The 20,266-nt window shown below is 40.5% G+C and overlaps 1 protein-coding gene and 1 long non-coding RNA gene across 5 annotated transcripts in view; one reads left to right on the forward strand and one right to left on the reverse strand.

Moving 5' to 3' along the window:
* Csnk1g1 (casein kinase 1 gamma 1) overlaps nt 1-20,266 on the forward strand; it is a 138,237-nt gene that overhangs the window by 77,338 nt on the left and 40,633 nt on the right. The window lies entirely within an intron of this gene.
* On the reverse strand, nt 16,666-17,851 carry LOC125340938. The gene is made up of 2 exons (XR_007208840.1): nt 17,672-17,851; nt 16,666-17,249 (listed from the first exon to the last, which is right to left on the reverse strand). It is a non-coding gene; the product is annotated as an uncharacterized LOC125340938 (long non-coding RNA).

The following is a 20,266-nucleotide window of genomic DNA, read 5'->3' on the forward strand; positions in this document are numbered from 1 at the left end:
TTTCTGCCCAGGCTGGCCTCAAACCACAATCCTGAGCTAAGATTACAAGTGTGAGCCACTGGCGCCTGGTTTGGACTGTGAGCTTTTTAAGGACAAAAAGTATCTTTTATTCATTATTGTATTGCTTTCTTATCACTTTATCCAAAGAAAAGACTCAACAAATGGTGGTGGGTTAAATTGATGAGTTCTCAGCATGTAAACTCTTGGAGCCACATTTTACTGGCAAGGATACTAACAAGTTGCAGCTTCTTTCTGTCTGTGTATACACTGCCCTTTTCATTGCCAGCCTCTCTATTTGCTTGTGCTAGCTATTCTTGATTGTGTAAAGGAAGCAAAACACAGAGATGAATGACTGATTCAGGATATTAAAGTCTCCCAATTCTATAAGGATTTAGTATACAATAGGTGTACACATTTCACTATTACTTACGAACTCAGAGCAGCTGAGACATCCATGGTAAACGTTCTGAAGTACAAGCCTTTTGAAGTTAGGAATTATGCATGGTTCTGAGCAACACAGTTGCAGTGAAGGACCACCAAATTTCAAATATTGGACATATATGATTCATAAGTAGCTGGCAAATTATTTGGACACAATCACATTGTTGTTTTTCCTGAGCTCTACTCTGAATAGTTATAGCTCAGCAAATAGCACTCTCTAAACCTGCTATTCTGCTACCTGAAAAAATGGGAACATCATAAGAGAGAGTATTTGTAGTTATATCTTTAGCTAGCCAAGGGGTAAGGGGGAAATCATTTAAGGAAGTTTTTCGCAAGTTCAAAGCAGGGTGGTGGGGTGGGACGGGAGACTAACATCTCTAAGATTTTATATATATATATATATATATATATATATGTATGTATGTATGTGTATGTCTATGTTTGTATATGTATGTATGTATAATCCTTGCACCAACTCCTGGGCTCAAGCAGTCATCTTGCCTCAGCCTCCCCAATAGCTAGAACTACAGTTTAGTTTTTATATTCATAGTTCATCACAATTTTTTGGATTTAAAGGTAAGATGAGCATCTGTTTATCAGCTAAGGAAGGTATAAATTTCAAATATCTGAGGTCATTTAGCTTTGTTATCCAGGATGGTTTTGCAAGTAAGATACAGAAGGGGTAAAATGAAAGGAGTTGAGTGATTATTTTAAAATAATTGAAATGTTGAAACACTGAAAATAAATCAAGGAGTATAAAAATCAAGTAACTGTGCTATTTTGTTAAATTGCTTATGTTAAGGTGCCATCACTATTAGCTTTTGGAAGCGAGTCTTAGGTCACTAAATTGAGTCTTGAAGCTTTGTACAAAACCATATACCTCTCAGGGCACCATATTTCAGGTCAGCTAGCTTTTGGGATAACATAATAGATAACTAACTAGTTCAACCATTAGTTGCCTAGATCACATACTATTTTAAGTGCCTTATTTATAATTTTAGGATGTCAAGGGTGACATTTCTTTCTAAGAAATCGAGTTGTTAATAAAGTGGAGTCACATGTGAGGCTGGGATCTAAAATTAGCATATAATGTAAAAATCATAGATAATCAAATTAGCTTTCAAAGCATCCTTAAATTTCCCATATAGTCTTTTTTTTTTTTTTTTGGCCAGTCCTGGGACTTGGACTCAGGGCCTGAGCACTGCCCCTGGCTTCTTTTTGCTCAAGGCTAGCACTCTTCCACTTGAGCCACAGCGCCACTTCTGGCCATTTTCCATATATGTGGTGCTGGGGAATTGAACCCAGGACCTCATGTATACGAGGCAAGCACTCTTGCCACTAGGCCATATCCCCAGCCCTCCCATATAGTCTTAACTGGATTTATGTAGCTGACCATGTTCAATAAATATGTGGTGTACAATATAAATTTATAGCAATATGAATAGTATTCTTTGCATTGTAGCATAAAATTTAATAAGAGACACATTTGTGAAATAGTAGCTTTTGATAATTTTTAGGTTTTATGACTTTTTGCCAAATATGTGTGATTCATTTGGTTTTTCTGCCATTCTATATTCCCCTTCTTTTCGTTTTGTTTTGTTTTTTTTTGCCAGTCCTGGGGCTTGAACTCAGGGCCTGAGCACTGTCCCTGGCTTCCTTTTGCTCAAGGCTAGCACTCTACCACTTGAGCTACAGCACCACTTCTGGCTTTTTCTGTATATGTGGTGCTGAGGAATCGAACCCAGGGCTTCATGTATACGAGGCGACCACTTTATCACTAGGCCATATTCCCAGCCCTCCCCCTTCTTTTCTATCCTACTATTAAGAAAAAGTTGATCTTCTAGAACCATGGTAGTGTTTACTTTTCTTTTCTCTCTACTAGCAGAACCTGTGTCTTACCTTCTTTTCTCCTTCCTCCCTAGGAGGCACATCAACTGCATACTGTGGTTAAAGAGGAAGCTGATGAGCAGGATGTGTGTCTGTGTGTTAGTCACTATAGTTTTGATTGGAATCAATAGACTATATTTAAATTAGCTTAGAGTTAAAAGACTTACAGAAAACTGCAGAGATGTTTTAGAGAACCAAGGGGAAAAATATGTACACCTCACTAGAAATTAGAACAAAGCACTTGGGAAATCTCTAGAGACCAAAAGAGCTACCTTATCCTTGGCTTTCTAACTCCTCCTGTCTCCTAACATTCTGTTTTTTTTCTTTTCTTTTATTTTTTTAATCATTTTTCTTTACTGTCAAAGTGAAGTACAGAGGGTTGTTTTTTAAATATATATATATATATTTATTTCTTTATTGTCAAAATGATGTGCAGAGGGGTTACAGTTTCATAATAAGGCAGTGAGTACATTTTTTTATCCAACTTCTTACCTCCTCCTTTTGTTAGGGCCATAATCTCTTGTCCTAGCTTCAGTTTACATGCTTCATTTTCTCTATGTTACCAGCCTTATCTGCCTCTCCTACAAGATGCCTCCCTGCAGCTCTTCTCACTTTAAACACTAACAGAGATTGGCTGGAGTCGCTTATGTCTCATTTGCAAGCTCCTAAGAAAGAGACTGCTGATCCAGTTTGAATTAGCTTTTTAGTCCTTATCTGGTTAGCTTTTTCAGTGGCTACAGAATCATGTTGGCCCCAGTACTTAACAGATAATTGATTCTCTAAGAATGGGACTTAAGAACTGGGAGAAGCAAGACGCAGTGCCTCAGTTGGGAAGCTGAAGTGAAAGGATTATGAGTTCAAGGCCAGACTGGGTTACACAGTGAGATCCTATCTTGAAACCTGTGAATGGTGAGCTCACAGACCTACTTTTGTCCCTTCATGTGACACTTGCTAAAACAATCTTTCCTTAAGAAGTTTTAACATCATGAAATGTTAAAATGAGCCTAAAAGAACATCTGTGTAGGACTGAGTTAAAGCCCAATGGTAGAAGCACTGTCCTGGTAATGTACAAGACCTGAGTGATATACTGGTCTAGGTGGGTGATTACTTCCATAAAGAAAACATCCTATTTACAATACAGAGTGCTAGAAAAGAATTATCCTAGAAGAAAAACTATTTGGGGCCTCTGTTTTAGGGAGGGTCCCTACCCCTCTCATTTTCTGAAGGGGTCTATAATAGCAAGTTGAGGTTTAAAGCTAACACTGCAAACGTTCATCCAGTAGGATTAGCCTATTTGAAATAAGTAACTATTAGAGCAATAACAGAGACCTCAAATAAAAAATGAAAATGGGGCTGGGAACATGACTTAGTAACGAGTGATTGCTTAGCATGAATGAAGCCCTGAGTTCAATTCCTTCGTACCACATAAACAGAAAAGGCTGGGAGTAGCTCTGTGGCTCAAGTGGTAGAGCACTAGCCTTGAGCAAAGAGAGGCTCAGGGAGAGAGCCCCGGGGCCTGAGTTCAAGCCCCAGGACTGGCAAAAAAAAAAAAAAAAGATTGGGAGCCAGTGGCTCACTCCTGTAATACTAGCTTCTCAAGAGGCTGAGCTCTGAGAATCACAGTTTGAAGCCATCCTAGGCAGGAAACTCAATGAGACTCTTACCTCCCAATAAGCCCCCCCCCAAAAGCTGAAGAGGAACAGTGGCTCAAAAGTGGTAGAGCCCTGAGTTTGAGCCCCCGGACTGTCACACACACACACTCACAGTCCTGTCACACACACACACTCTCTCTCTCTCTCTCTCTCTCTCTCTCTCTCTCTCTCTCTCTCTCTCTCTCTCTCTCACAGTCCTGTCCACTCTAGATGAGAAGCAGGGTGTTTGAAATGCCTTTTGCAGAAGGAGCAAAGTACCAATATCACAGTTGCTCCTCTTAGGGAATTGAACCTAAATATAGACGTGCCTGGTGAGTCAGTAACAAGAACCTGAGAGTGCTATGTGAAAAGCAGTTCTGGGTTACAGTAATTTAGATCAAACTTCACATAAGTAGAAGTATATGTGGCTGTCAAAGGGGAAAGAGAGAAAGAGGCCGATTGGTTTAAAGTCTACATATTGTCTAGAAAATATTTTAAAGGACATTTAAATGTTTTCATTGATATTACAGTGTAAGTTGGGTCAGTGACTAATGCTTGATTTTATGGAGAATAACTAGAAAGGTTGTTTAATCTACTAGACTTAGGTGTAATTCACATACTCAGTATTAACAATAGCATTTAAAAGAGTTAAAATAGTGACATTATGAATTTCTATCTGTTCTTCCAAAGATGAGATATCATAACATTAACTTTTATTAACTACTATGCTGCTTTGCCAAAAAGAACAACTATTGTTTCTAAAGCCCAGCACTATTAGACTAGGGTCAAGTCCGTGATTGTGTATTCTCTGTATATTTTTCATATTTTAGAGCGTTGGGATTTTTTTCTTATAGCAGGACTAACAATATTCTGTACTTTGCAGTAAAATATAAGCAAAAGAATTCATATGTAATGCTGTAAGATACTTGGCTTCTCTGCTATAGCCAAATGCCATGTGGCCTTTATATGCCTCTTAATACTTTCAAATGAAGCTGGAAATGTTGTATGCCTATAATCCCAGCACTCTGGAAGTAGAGGTAGTGGGATTTTGATTTCAAGGCCAGGGTGGGGTCTGCAGTGAGACCACAAATAGCTCTCAAATATTTCATTAGGCATATTGGGTAATTACTGTTAATTACATAATGTTTTGGAAAGTTCATCTTTCCCTAACAAAAGAAATAAATTTTTATTTTACACATTTTGAATCAGTAATTTCTTCAAGAATAGTGTGCTTTAAGTTTAATATAGAAATTGTTTGGCCTGTCTACACCTCACAATAACACCTTTTTAGTGCATTATTTTGTAAAATGCAGAACTGCTAGAAGCGTTTTGTTGGTGTGAATGTAGAATTTGTGACAGACTTCATCTTATACATGATGCATGGAAGATACAACTCCCAAAATAGGACCCAGAAGCTTATATATAAATGAACTGGACTAGAGAGTTATGATGAACTCCAGAAAACTTATAGGATGTTCACCATGCAAGCAAAGATTTGATTGAGTCTATCAGTGGGAATTTACTTATAAGTTCACACAGAACCCTAAAGATTCTGGTGCTGCTGAGCACTGGTGGCTCACACTCAGGAGGCTAAGATCTGAGGATTGTGGTTCAAGCCAGTCTGGACAGGAAAGTTCATGAGACTCCTATCTCTTAATTAACCTCCAGAAAACCAGAAGTGGGTCTGTGGCTCAAAGTGGTAGAGTGCTAGCCTTGAGCACAAAAGCTCAGGGACAGCTCCCAGGCCTTGAGCTCAAGCCCCACAACCACCTCCCTCCACCCCCCCAAAAAAAGATTCTGGTGCTATTTTCTCCCGTAATTCCAAGTTATACTTGACCTTTTTCTTCTAAATCTTTACTCACATCTTCATGTTGTGTGCCTGCAGTTTCTCTTCTTTCTTTATCCTTAAAGCTATTCTTTGAGCATTCAATAAGATCACTAGAGCACTAATGACTTCTTTAAGAGAATGCTGGAGGGTGGGGGTGGGGCTGGGAATATGGCTTAATGCTCACCTAGCATGCATGAAGCCGTAGGTTCGATTCCTCAGCACCACATACAGGGAAGAAAACAGAAGTGGCTCAAGTGTTCGAGTGCTAGCCTTGAGCAAAAAGAAGCCAGTGGGGGCTGGGGATATGGCCTAGTGGCAAGAGAGCTTGCCTGGTATACATGAGGCACTGGGTTCGATTCCCCAGCACCACATATACAGAAAACGGCCAGAAGTGGCGCTGTGGCTCTAGTCCAGAATGCCAGCCTTGAGCAAAAGGAAGCCAGGGACAGTGCTCAGGCCCTGAGTTCAAGGCCCAGGACTGGCCAAAAAAAAAAAAAAAGAAGAAGAAGCCAGGGACAGTGCTCAGGCCAGAGTTGAAGCCCCAGGATGGGGTGGTGGTGGTGGTGGTGGTGGTGGTGGTGGTGGTGGTGGTGGTGGTGGTGGTGGTGTGTGTGTGTCAATCCAACCTAAAAGCTAGATGAGCATAAGATCAGGGACCCTCCTAGGATTCACCACTGCCCTCAGTAACTCCCCTTTCTCACTGATGGTGTATGTCAAGGCTTTAGAAGGGAGATAACATTTAGCATACCCAAGGCTATGGAGTACTATGAGGGGGCGGGGTGGAGTGGTGATGAGTCATTGAAGTGAATTATTCCCTATGGGTTAAAAGAAAGTAGAAAAATGTATCTGTTGCATTTTCTTTCTCTCTACCTCTTTTTATTATGGTACTGGGGATTGAATTTAGGTCTCCTATGTGCTAGGCAAGCACTTTACCATTTGAGCGGGTGTTTTTTTAGGCTTCCTCCAAGGATTCTCGACACTGAAAGTGGCCTGAGGCTCAAAGTGGTAGAGCACTAGTCTTCAGTGAAAGGATAGCTCAGTGAAAGGACTTTAAGCTCCTGACTAACCAAAAAAAAAAAAAAGATTTCAAATTTATTCATCAGGTCTGGCAATGTGGCTTAGCTTGCACAAAGCCCTGGGTTCGACTCCTCAGTGCCACATACACAGCAAAAGCTGGAAGTGGTGCTGTGGCTCAAGTGGCATGGGAAAGATGGAGGACAATAACTGGCAACCACAACAGTGAAACCAAACAGCAGAACATAGGCCAGGAGCTTAGTGAGGGACGTGAGCATGGAATCTGAAGTTAATAGGGCTGATTGTATTTTCTAATACTGTTACCTAGGAAAGAATATGTAACATTCCTCAGGGATTCTGTTTCCATCTGCAGAAGGGGGCTTATTGGTACCTTCCCTTTCTTTTTTCCATAGGATGATTAGATTACAGTGACATAGCAAAGGACTACTTAGGTATATAAAGGACCAAATTAGACAGCACTAGAATAACTAATTTGTCCCTCTAAGTGAGTAGGGACAAGAAAAGGATAGATGTAATCAGGCTCCCTTTGCATATTAGACAACTCAGATGACTAATTTTGTTGGTTAATCTGTTTAGTTGGATGTGTGCTGGGGTTTTTAGGTGTTTTTTGTGTTTTTTTTCTAGAAGGCTATCTGATGCTGGAGGGGGTGTGAGGAAAGAGGAACCCTTCTCCATTGTTGGTGGGAGTGCAAATTAGTACAACCACTTTGGAGAACAGTATGGTGGTTCCTCAAAAAGCTCAACATAGACCTACTCTATGACCCAGCCATACCACTCCTAGGCATCTATCCTGAACAACAGGTGCCAAGATATCAAAAAGACATCTGCACTTTCATGTTTATCGCTGCACAATTCACAATAGCCAAAATATGGAAACAACCCAGATGCCCCTCCACAGATGAATGGATCCAAAAAATATGGTACCTATACACAATGGAATACTACATAGCGGTTAGAAGTGGTGAAATATTGTTATTCTCAGGGAAATGGTCAGAACTTGAACAAATAATGTTGAGCGAGACAAGCCTAGAACACAGAAAACAAAGGGTATGATCTCCTTGATATATGACTGTTAAAGTGGGAGGAGGGGGAGATAGTAGAGACCAGGTCTGCAAAACCAAAAACTTCTTTTTTTTTTTTTTTTTTTTTTTTGCCAGTCCTGGAGCTTGAACTCAGAGCCTGAGCACTGTCCCTGGCTTCTTTTTGCTCAAGGCTAGCACTCTGCCACTTGAGCCACAGCGTCACTTCTGGCCATTTTCTATATATGTGGTGCTGAGGATTCGAACCCAGGCCTCATGTATACAACACAAGCACTCTTGCCACTAGGCCACATTCCCAGCCCCACCAAAAACTTCTTGTCAAATGGTATTTCCCACAGGTTTGGGTCAGCGACCCTACATTATGTAACTAAAACCAAACAACTACTCAACATATAAAGGCCAAAAACAGACCTGTCAGTGGATCACAGTAGCTCAAAAGCTATGTATGTATGTTCATATAAGACAAGGATAAGCAAACTATATTGTTGATGTTACATTTAAAGTTCTAGGTGAATTTCCTTTGGCGTAGGCCATGTGGGTACTGTATTATGTTTTTGGTACACTGTGAAATGTATATATGTCTACCTGATCTAGGGAAGGGAAAGAAAAACAGGGTGTAAGATATCACAAGAAATGTACATACTGCCCTATTATGTAACTGTACCCCTTTTGCACAACACCTTGTCAAAAAAATTTTGTTTAATTAATAAATAAAAAAAAATTTTTTAAAAAGAAGGCTATCTGCTTTTGAAAAAGGATCTATGTTAGACTGGTCTTGAACTCAAGAACTTTGTACGTCAGCCTCTCAGGTAAGCTGGAATCATAAGCTTGAACCATCATGCCCATCCCCACAGGGGATGTTTTGAGGTGGTAGGGAGACAGTTGTGTGTAACTTTCAGTTCTATATGGGTAATCTTGTTTGGTTGTTCACCTACATATGGGAATAGGAAAGTACAATTCAAGTCACCATAAAAACTATGATGGAAAACAATATAAACAGGAAAGTTAACATAATAATATTATAACTTGGAATTACTGAGAATCTTTCTACTTGTGGTTTGCTCAACAATACTTTATTTTGAAACAAATTATTCCCACGAAATTCAAACAAGGAACTCTGAAAAATCCACTGTTAGCTTTTCTTGCACATTTAAAATCTGTGAAACTTGTTTTGTTCTTTACATGTGTGCGAACTTTAGTATTTTGAGGGAAGCACACATTCTATGTTGAAAACTCAAGTGCAATTTAATTGAGTTGTATTTATTATTACTTATTCTCATAATGACTTTATCTGTGGGCCAGTGCTAGATGCTGACATACAAATATAATTAACACATTGTAGTCACTGTCTTCAAAATAGCCTTTTGTTAGCAGGGAAGACAAAGTGTAATGGAAGTAGGACAGATTGGCAGGAAGCTTTTTTTTTTTTTCCTTTTCTTTCCTTCTAAATGTTTGCCAGCACTTTTTTGACTTTTTAGTTGTTATTCAAGTATATGTTAAGAAGAACCAGGCATCTTTCATTAGCTTTTAAAGTATCTTGAAGTTCATTAGATATTCTGCCTTTATAAATATAACTGAAGCACAGGAATCATTATACTAATGAATTTGTAAACTTTTCAGAGATTCTTTGCTTTTTTTGTGTGTGTGGGGTGGGCAGGGGAGAATACTGGAGCTTGAACTCAGGGCCCTGGGTACTGTCCCTTAGCTTTTTTTTTCCTGTTTTGTTTTGTTTTGTTGCCAGTCCTGGAGCATGGACTCAGGGTCTGAGCACTGTCCCTGGCTTCCTCTTGCTCAAGGCTAGCACTCTACCACTTGAGCCACAGCGCCACTTCTGGCCATTTTCTATATATGTGGTGCTGGGGAATCGAACCCAGGGTTTCATGTATACGAGGCGAGCACTTTACCACTAGGCCATATTCCCAGCCCCCCTTAGCTTTTACTGTTTTAAGTCTGACACTGTACTACTTGAGCCATATCAGTTGTTGGTGTTTAATTGGAGATAAGAGTCTCAGGGACTTTTCTGCCTAGGCTGTCTTTGAACTGTGATCCTCAGATCTCAGCCTCCTGAGTAGCTAGGGTTACAGATGTGGACCACCAGTGCCCAGATATAGAGACTTTAACTTCCTAAATTTACCAGCTAGGTCAAGTTAATCTGGTAGTTACCAAGTTAAACTGAATTATTTTGGGGGGAGGTGGGAGTGTTACTGATACTTAAACTCATGGTTTTATATATACTAAGCAGGTACTCTACCATTTGCTCCACACTTTCAGCCCCTTTTTGCCTTGGTCTTTTTTTTTTTTTTTTTTGCCAGTCCTGGAGTTTGAACTCAGGGTCTGTGCACTGTCCTTGAGCTTCTCTTGGTCAAGGCTAACACCCTACTACTTGATCCACAGTGCCACTTCCAGCTTTTTTTTTTTTGTTTATGTGGTACTGGGGAATCGAACCCAGGGCCATGCATGCTAGACAAGCACTCTACCACTAAGCCACATTCCCAGCTACCTTGGTCATTTTTGAGGTAGGGTCTCACTTTATGCCTAGGTTGGCCTGAGCTGCATTTCCTTCTACTTTGTAGTTCCACATGTCACTGGAGGTGACAGGCATGTGTCCCATATACAGCTTCTGGTTGAGATGGAGTCTCACAAAATTTTATGTCCAGGCTGGCCTTGAACAGTGACCCTTCATGTCTGTCTCCTAAGTAGCTAGGATTACATGCTTGAGCCACCCTATCCAGCTTATGATATTCTTTGTGTGTCTGGGGGGGCAGGGAGCGGGATGCGCGCACGCACACACCACACGCATCTCAGGCTTGAACTCGAACTAGGGACTGTCCCTGAGCTCTCTTGCTCAAGGCTACCACTCTAGCACTCTACCAACTTGAGCCACAGTGCCACTTATGGCTTTTTCTGTTTATATCCTACTGAGGCTTCTTGCCTTTTGGTGGCTAATTGGAGATAAGAGTTTCATAGACTTTCCTGTCCAGGCTGGCTTCAAACTTTGATCCTCAGCTTTTAGCCTTCTGAATAGCTAGGATTATAAGCGTGAGTCCAGCACCCGGCTTGAGTTATACCTTTTTTGAAATATAAAGGACCATTTTCTCACTTTCCTTACCTCCAGTACCCAGAACATACTTTTTTTGTTTGTGTGATGAGGGTTTTTTTGTTTGACTTTGTTCTTCCTAAGGCAAAGTCTGGCCGGAGCCCAAGCTGGCCTGGAACTCATAATTCCAACTTAGTGAACTTCCAGAGTATAAGGCTTATAGGCATTAACTACCATGCCTAATTTATATAACACTTTTTTTTTTTAAATGAAAGAAAGGGCTAGGAAGGTGGCTTAGTGGTAGAGTGCATGCCGAGCATGCATGAAGCCCTGGATTTGAGTCCTCATTAACACATAAAACAGAAAAGGCCAGAACTGGCGCTGTGGCTCAAGTGGTGGAGTGCTATCCTTGAGGAAAGAAGCTCCAGGACAGTACCCAGACCCTGAGCTCAAGCCCCAGGTCTGGCTAAAACAAAAAGAAAAAAAAAAAACAAAGAAAAAGGTTTTGTCTTCAGTGCTAGAAATCTCTTCTGGCTTGAACTTTATTTTCTGGTTTCTTTCCATAAATAAAATGTGGAACCTGTTTTAAGGCCCAAGGCTTTGGTGATTGTGTGTATGTAACAAAAGGTACAAAGGCTCAATTTCTGTGACTCAGAAATCTAAGCTACTCTTCTGTTCTTGTTTTTCCTTACCACCTCTTCCACAAAGCAAATCTGAATTTGTGTCAGTAGCATATGTCTAGCAATATTCCAGTTCCCAGGAGGCCTGTGAGCAAGGTGATTATGAAGCATTTTCCACTGTAGGGCAGTGTTATCCTGATTCATTAATTCTGGGCCTAGCTGCTTTGCTTTAAAACCAACATTTTGAGTAGATTCTTATATTGAACTGGTTGTATGGCAGAGAAGGTATTTTTCAGTCAAGAGAAGTGAAAGGAATTGTTTGTGTTTTTTTTAAAGAAGCACTATGTCTTATCTCTCCTCTCTTTGTAATAATGCATTGTTTTTATAGTGACTAAGTTTTAAAGGCTGCTTTTGTTTTTTCCTTCTCATAGAGAAAGAATGCTGTGTAGTTTATCAGCCTCTGCTTTCCACCTTCTTGTTGAGTGTACATATTTAATCTTACTGTTTGCCTTGTGAAATTCCCTTTGTATTAATAACCCCTGAACAATCACAAACATTTTTGGACATTTGTACTTATGTTATAAGCCACTACCATTGATATGCAAAAGAGGAGAAAGAACTTAATCTTGGAGAAGAACTACTGTGCAGCATTTTTTAAAAGCCTTAGAAAAAACAAAACCCTTTTTTGGTTGTTGCTGGTTGTGGGCTTGAACTCAGGGCCTGAGTGCTGTCCTTGACTGCTTTTGCTCAAGCCTAGCATTCCACCACTTTGAGCCATAGCTCCACTTTCAGATTTTGAGTAGTTAATTAGAGATAAGAGTCTCTTGGAGACTTTTTCCCCAGGCTGGCTTTGAACTGCGATCCTCAGATCTCAACCTCCTAAATAGCTAGGATTATAGGCATGAGCCACCAGTGCCTGGCCACAATCCCCCATTTTTCTTTTGCCAGTCCTGGGGCTTGGACTCAGGGCCTGAGCGCTGTCCCTGGCTTCTTTTTGCTCAAGGCTGGCACTCTGCCACTTGAGCCACAGCGCCACTTCTGGCCATTTTCTGTATATGCGCTGATGGAGAACTGAACCCAAGGCTTCATGTATATGAGGCAGGCATTCTTGCCACTAGGCCATATTCCCAGCCCACAAAACCTTTTTTTTTTTTTTTTGGCCAGTCCTGGGCCTTGGACCCAGGGCCTGAGCACTGTCCCTGGCTTCTTCCCGCTCAAGGCTAGCACTCTGCCACTTGAGCCACAGCGCCCCTTCTGGCCGTTTTCTGTATATGCGGTGCTGGGGAATCGAACCTAGGGCCTCGTGTATCCGAGGCAGGCACTCTTGCCACTAGGCTATATCCCCAGCCCCCCACAAAACCTTTTTTAAACAGAGCAAAAGAAGGAACTTGTCATGTCCTTCAAGGTGTCCTTTAGCCACACTTTAGAAGTCAGTAATCACTCACATATGCTTATTTTTTTCACATTGAAATATTAATAAAGATATATTTGTACATATGTATATCAGTGTACATCTAGGATGCAGTTGGATTTATTTCACAATTAGATAATTTTATTTTTTAAAAGAATGAAAGGTTAATTATTAAGCAATAATAAGATCAGATTACCAGAAGCTTCAAGGTGTTTCTATTTCAGTTCTCAGCCTAATGTGCAGTTTAAAATATTGTACATTATGGAATCATTTTAGGTAACAGCTTCAATGACAAAGAAGCCATTAAACTTAATATGTTGTATTTAACCCAATTTAAATTTATGACACAGTGGAAATTAGCTGTGATTTTGTACATCCAACTTCCTCTTCTGTGCAGTTTGGTATATGTGTGTGAGCCATATATCCAGCAGGGTTTATAAGAATATATTGTTGAGGGGCTGGGAAGGTGGCCTAGTGGTCGAATGCTTGCCTAGCATGCATGAAGCCCTGGGTTCAATTAAACAGAAAAAGCAAGAAGTAGCGTTGTGGGAGAGTGCTATTCTTGAGCAAAAGCAACTTAGGGACAGTGCCTAGGTCCTGAGTTCAAGCCCCAAGACTGGGAAAAAAAAAAAAGAGAATATAGTATTAATAGGTGGAAAGTCTGATTCAGGGACAATATGTACAACATATATAGTATGTATGTAGCCTTGTGATTTTAGTTTTTATTTTTATTTTTTTGGCTCCAGAGAGTTTATTAGCATCATTTAACCCACTAGCCAATAGTGGTATTACTTGGGATTGCACGTTCATTACATAAAAAGAGCTTGGGGGGCTGGGGATATAGCCCAGTGGCAAGAGCGCTTGCCTCGTATACATGAAGCCCTGGGTTTGATTCCCCAGCACCACATATACAGAAAATGGCCAGAAGTGGCGCCAGGACTCAAGTGGCAGAGTGCTAGCCTTGAGCATAAAGAAGCCAGGGACAGTGCTCAGGCCCTGAGTCCAAGGCCCAGGACTGGCAAAAAATAAAAAGAGCTTGGGCTTACAGAACATACTCCCACAGGAGAAAAATGGCTGGTGGCTTCCACAGAAGCAGCAGATAGCACTGGCAGACAAGTAAGGAACACTCTAGTTAATAGAGAGAATCTCTCTCTCTCTCTCTCTCTCTCTCTCACACACACACACACACACACACACACACACACACACACACACACGAAAACACCTCCCCAACTAGGTCTAGGAAGCCACTTGAACTACTTGCTATGTGAGCTACATTTCCAGTTTAGCCCTGGGGCCTAATCCCTTCCTGTGCAAACCTGCACCTTACCTAGTCACAAATCTGAGAAATTCCAACAAAGTAACCTCACTACTCTCTATGGCAGTGTGCAAAACTTCCAGACATCTGTAAACACCGTACATTTTACTTTTGGCTTGCAGTGCCTTTATCCTCGAAGCGCAGGCTCTAAACACAGTATGTTTCATCTTTTAGCAAAGGTAACCTCAGTCTTGACAGTGTGTGCACACACACACTCATGAAAGAGAGGAACCATCAAACTGAATTCTTCTCTAGGATATAGGCCCGAATAATTTTAAATATATAATGGGCTGAGTTGAAAACAGATTCACAGTATCTCTACAGCCATGTACGTTCACATAACTGGGGGGAAGCGAGAGATTAAATTGCTGGTTAGGAAGTTTCCTTTTAAAAGTAAACCAAGAAAGTAATCCTTAATTATAATAGTACAGTAGAGCTCAAGAACACCAAATTCTCATTAATGATTTTCAAACCAGCCAATATTGCACTGAATTGACACAAATAATTAAGACCATAAATTTTTTCAAGTCACATAGTGTAACATACATCTAAACATACACAAATTGTAACTAAAACTCACTTTTGTTAAGCTTGGCAGTAAAAACTGGCAGTTTAGGGGCTGACCTAGCTAGAACCCTATCCACTGTGTGATTTTAGTTTTTAAGAGAATAAATGTATGGTTAAACTATTTCTGTGTAGGTTACCAATTTAGGTATTTTATTATTTTTGTTTTGTTTTTTGGCCAGTCCTGAGACTTAAACTCGGGGCCTGGGCTCTATCCCTGAGTTTCTCTGTGCTGAAAGTTAGTGCTCTATCACTTGAGCCACAGTGCTACTTCTGGCCTTTTCTATTTATGTGATATTTAGGAATCAAACCTAGGGCTTCATTCATGCTAGGCAAGTACTCTACCACTAAGCCACATTCCCCAGCCCCAAGAGATCTTATTAATGGATTATTTCCAGAGCAGATGAGAGATTATACACCTACCTTAGTAAGTCAAAGAATTCAGCACATAGCTACCTTGCCCAACTTTACTATCTTGTCTCCTTATCACTTGCAAGAAGTATCTTGTTCATCAAATGTATAGCTTGTGTTATATTTAAGGCTCTGCCTTTAACCTTTAGTCTTAACTAAGAATTCCACAGGGGGCTGGGGAGATAGCCTAGTGGCAAGAGTGCCTGCCTCGGATACACGAGGCCCTAGGTTCGATTCCCCAGCACCACATATACAGAAAAACGGCCAGAAGCGGCGCTGTGGCTCAAGTGGCGGAGTGCTAGCCTTGAGCGGGAAGAAGCCAGGGACAGTGCTCAGGCCCTGAGTCCAAGGCCCAGGACTGGCCAAAAAAAAAAAAAAGAATTCCACAGCATAGTATTGATTAATTTAAGGTTAAACAGTAGTTTAGAGGTGAAACACATAGGATTTTTCAGTTTAGAGGTGAAACACATAGGATTTTTCATTTAAATGCTGTCCAGGTGATAAACCATTGTTGTGTAGAAATCTCTAACCAAAGAGTTCTGGCAGTTACTATATAGGCAGTGGTGCGAAACAACAAACAACTTAGATGGGCATCTTTCTGTGTAGACAGTTCTAGTAAATTACATGTCCTCGAGAGTCTTTTGTACTTGACAGCATATTTTCTATAATAACCTGAGAAACTTTGAACAGAAATCTTTTAACCTTAAAATTATCCTCTTGAAAAATTATCAGTCCAGTTTTTCTGATATGAAAGAGCTGGTTTTTGTTTGTTTTTTTGGTCAGTGTGGGACTTGAACTCAGTGCCTAGGTGCTGTCCTTGAGCATTTTCACTCAAGGCTACTAGCACTCTATCACTTTGAACTGCACAGCACCACTTCCAGTTTTCTGGTGGTTAACGGAGATAAGAAAGAGTCTCAGGGACTTTCCTGCCTGGTCTGGCTTCAAACCACGATCCTCAGATCTTACCTCCTGAGTAGCTAGGATTACAGGTGTGAGCCACTGGCACCTGCTTGAAAGAACTTCTTAGAGAAACTGGTTTGTCAGTGTTCTCTGAGTTTCCATAACATATTAGTCATAAAGCAATGCCTTTTAAAAAATCTACTCTCTAGATGCAGTTTTCCAGCTAAGGTAGCCTTTCACTTATAGATACTATGTTTGCTCTTACTCCTAGAAATTCTGATTTAGCAGATGTAAAGTCACTCCGTATGTTTTTGTTTTTAAGTTTCCTAGATGCTGGGTTGGGGATATGGCCTAGTGGCAAGAGTGCTTGCCTCATATACAGGAAGCCCTGGGTTCAATTCCCCAGCACCATATATAAAGAAAATGGCCAGAAGTGGCCCTCGGGTTCAAGTGGCAGAGCACTAGCCTTGAGCAAAAAGAAGTCAGGGACAGTGCTCAGTCCCTGAGTCCAAGCCAAACCCCAGGACTGGCCAAAAAAAAAAAAGTTCCCTAGATGTTTCAGTTATATAAACATGCTTCCAGTTGAGTGCCACTACCAGCTTATATTTGATTTGTGGTCCTACACATAGTCCATATAACATGGCAGTGAGTTTCATTCATCCTGATTTTGTGGATTTACAAAGAAGAACTTATAAGGAAATCCTAGCCATAATCAGAATGTAGATTTTTAAAAAGGAATCAGATTAAATCCTTCACTTCACCGATGAAAAGCCAACTCACAGAGAGAAGCAAAGGAATTTGCCAGAACAGGTGGCAGAATCAAATACCAGATCCAAGACTGACTTGAGCTCTTTTTACACTAATATCTTAGACCTCGTATCTCTCCTAGAAATTCCTCAAAGCCATTCAGTGATCTAGAAGTTGGCTTTAATACACCAAAGCTTACCAGGGCCATTGTGTGGTTTCAGAGTGTTTAATAAAGACAAGCATGCAGCAAGCAGGAACTCCTTATTTTTTGAAATTCCTAGGCAGAAGTTATAACTAACAGTATAACTAGAAATTACAGACATTACCCAAATGCTTTTGTGAATTCTTATTGAACATGAAAACTCCTGGCAAGAGATACCTAAATTTGTGGTTACTGTATATGATTTTGGTACACTGGATATTGCGTATATGCTTACCTAAACTAGGGACGGGAAAGAAAAATGAGGGTGTAACAAATATGATAAGAAATGTACTCCCGGGCTGGGGATATGGCCTAGTGGCAAGAGTGCCTGCCTCGGATATACGAGGCCCTAGGTTCGATTCCCCAGCACCACATATACAGAAAACGGCCAGAAGCGGCGCTGTGGCTCAAGTGGCAGAGTGGTAGCCTTGAGCGGGAAGAAGCCAGGGACAGTGCTCAGGCCCTGAGTCCAAGGCCCAGGACTGGCCAAAAAAAAAAAAAAAAGAAATGTACTCCCTATCATGTAACCTCTGTACATCACCTTGTCAATAAAATTTAATTAAAAAATAAAATAAAAAGCTTCCCCTAAAAAAAGATACCTAAATTTGATATTAAAGATTATTGAGAACAAGAAGATCATTTGTCTCATTTTAACTGATCCTTGAATACTGGCAGCAAGTCTAGGACATTATGCTAATATTACATTTCTAAGCAGGCCTGACTTTTAGCTTGTACTCTAGAAAGTGGATACTGTGCCCAGATTTTCAAGTTAGCCAATTAAAGGCATGCTTATGGCTGTCATATATGTGTGTGTGTGTGTGTGTGTGTATACACAAATACACACAAATATATGCCTATATATACACACATGTATATATAAAATAACTAGTTCAGCTAAGGTAGAGATTTATTTTTCTTTTAGGGTAGAAAAATCTAGAAGGAAAGAAAGTCAAACATTGCATAGTTACTCCACGGCCATCAGTTACTCAGGTTCTTCTCATTTTTCTCTGCCCGTTCTTGCACCATCGTACATCCTCAAGGCACCTGGTTATTCTATATGGTTTCTCAACATCCAGAGCACCATATTTCCCACTGAGTCAGCTCTCTAAAAATAAGTTATCGGGGCTGGGAATGTGGCTTAGCGGTAGAATGCTTGCCTTGCATACATGAGGCCCCACATAAACAGAAAAGGCTAGAAGTAGGACTGTGGCTCAACTAGTAGAGTGCTAGCCTTGAGCAAAAAGAAGCCAGGCACAGTGCTCAGGCCCCGAGTCCAAGCCCCAGGACTGGCCAAAAAATAGTAACTTTTCTAAGCTGGACATGATGACTCACAGCTGTAATCCTAGCTACTCAGGAAGCTGAGATCTGAGACTCACGGTTTGAAGCCAGTCCAGGTAGGAAAGTGTAGGAGACTCTTACCTTCAAATAACCACCAAACCCAGGCTCTGGTGGCTCACACTTGTAATCCTAGCTACTCAAATAACCACCAAAAGCCAGAAATGGAGCTGTGGTTCAGAGTGAAAAAGTGCTAGCCTGGAGCACAAAAAGCTAAGACACAATGCAGAAACCTTGAGTTCAAGCCCCAGGGCTGGCATCAAAACAAAAAAACAAAAACAACTTGTCTAGAACCACCCTACCCAATGATTTCTGCCTCTTTTTCATCTGTCATTCCTATTACCAAGAGAGACCAGAAAGTTATAAATGCCCACTGTGTTTTTTGCTTGTTACTACTAAATAGGGAAAAATGAAGAATGGATAATAGGCAAGCAACCAAGAGACTCTACCACAACTAGGCGTGAAGGATAAAATCCTTACATTCAGAAAGTAAAATTTTAGTGATGTCAAAAACTATTACATAGAACATAAAGTTAAATTTAAAATATTCCTAAATCCCATCTGCCATGTGTCTGATAGAAGCAGTAAATTTCTAGGATAAGAGTGTACTGCATTGGATTCCTCAGCAAGACTCATTGGAGATAGTTGTTAGGTTTTGTTTTGTTTTGTTTTGCCAGTCCTGGGGGTTGAACTCAGGGCCTGAGCACTGTCCTTGAGCTCTTTTTGCTCAAGGCTAGCACTCTGCCACTGGAGCCACAGCGCCACTTCTGTTTTTTTTCGGTTTATGTGGTACCAAGGAATCGAACCCAGGGCTTTGTGCATGCTAGATAAGCACTCTACCACTGGGCCAAACTCATGGCCTACTTGTTAGGTTTTGTATATTTCAAATAAACTAGAAAATGATCTCTTCAAAACAATAGGAAAAAAGGCACTTCAGATTAAATTCAATTTTTCTTTGGAGATAGGTTCACTGGAAACAACCACAAAGTTAGTAAGAGGCATATGCTGTATTAGATGATACAAGTTATGAACGAACATATTGACAGAAAATACTCAAGTTGTTTAGTGTTTAAGTGGAACAAGACATATTAATAATGGAAGTGGAGCTGTGGCTCAAGGGATAGAGTGCTAGCCTTTAGCAAAGAAGCTCAGGCCCAAGACTGGCACACACACAAAAAAAGATAGATTGGATTGGAGGCATGGCTCAGTTGGTAGAACAGTAGCCAGTGAGCAAAAATGGCAGGTACCAAGTCAAGTCCTGGTCTTGGATCTTTAAAAAGAATAGATTAATAACATGCTTCATATAGTGATATATGCATACATCATAGCAGTAAAGCTCATCTTAACTACAGAACCTACAATACCTGCCCTGGGGAAAAGATCTAATCCTTTATGTTACCTGTGTTTACATTTCACCCATACAAATGAAAAAATAGAAAGGTAGGGAAGATGTATTGTCTAGAAGGAGGGAGAAAAAAACAGTAATAGACAACAGGCAACTGTAAATATGTAGGATAGAAATGTTTTTTCTTTTCTTTTTTTTTTTTTTTTTGGACAGTCCTGGGGCTTGAACTCAAGATCTGAGCACTGTCCCTGGCTTCTTTTTTTGCTCAAGGCTAGCACTCTGCCACTTGAGCCACAGCGCCACTTCTGTCCATTTTTTATATATGTGGTACTGGGGAATTGAACCCAGGGCTTCATGTATACAAGGCAAGCACTCTTGCCACTAGGCCATATTCCCAACCCCTAGAAATGTTTTTTCTCTGTACAGTAGAATGACATTTTTTAGAATTAGTAGTTGCATCAAAACACAGTATGTGCGTATCTGAAATAACTAAGGGGAAACCCCTTGATGCAGT

The sequence above is a fragment of the Perognathus longimembris genome, chromosome 23, assembly GCF_023159225.1.
Source record: "Perognathus longimembris pacificus isolate PPM17 chromosome 23, ASM2315922v1, whole genome shotgun sequence".
In the NCBI taxonomy this organism is placed as follows: Eukaryota; Metazoa; Chordata; class Mammalia; order Rodentia; family Heteromyidae; genus Perognathus; species Perognathus longimembris.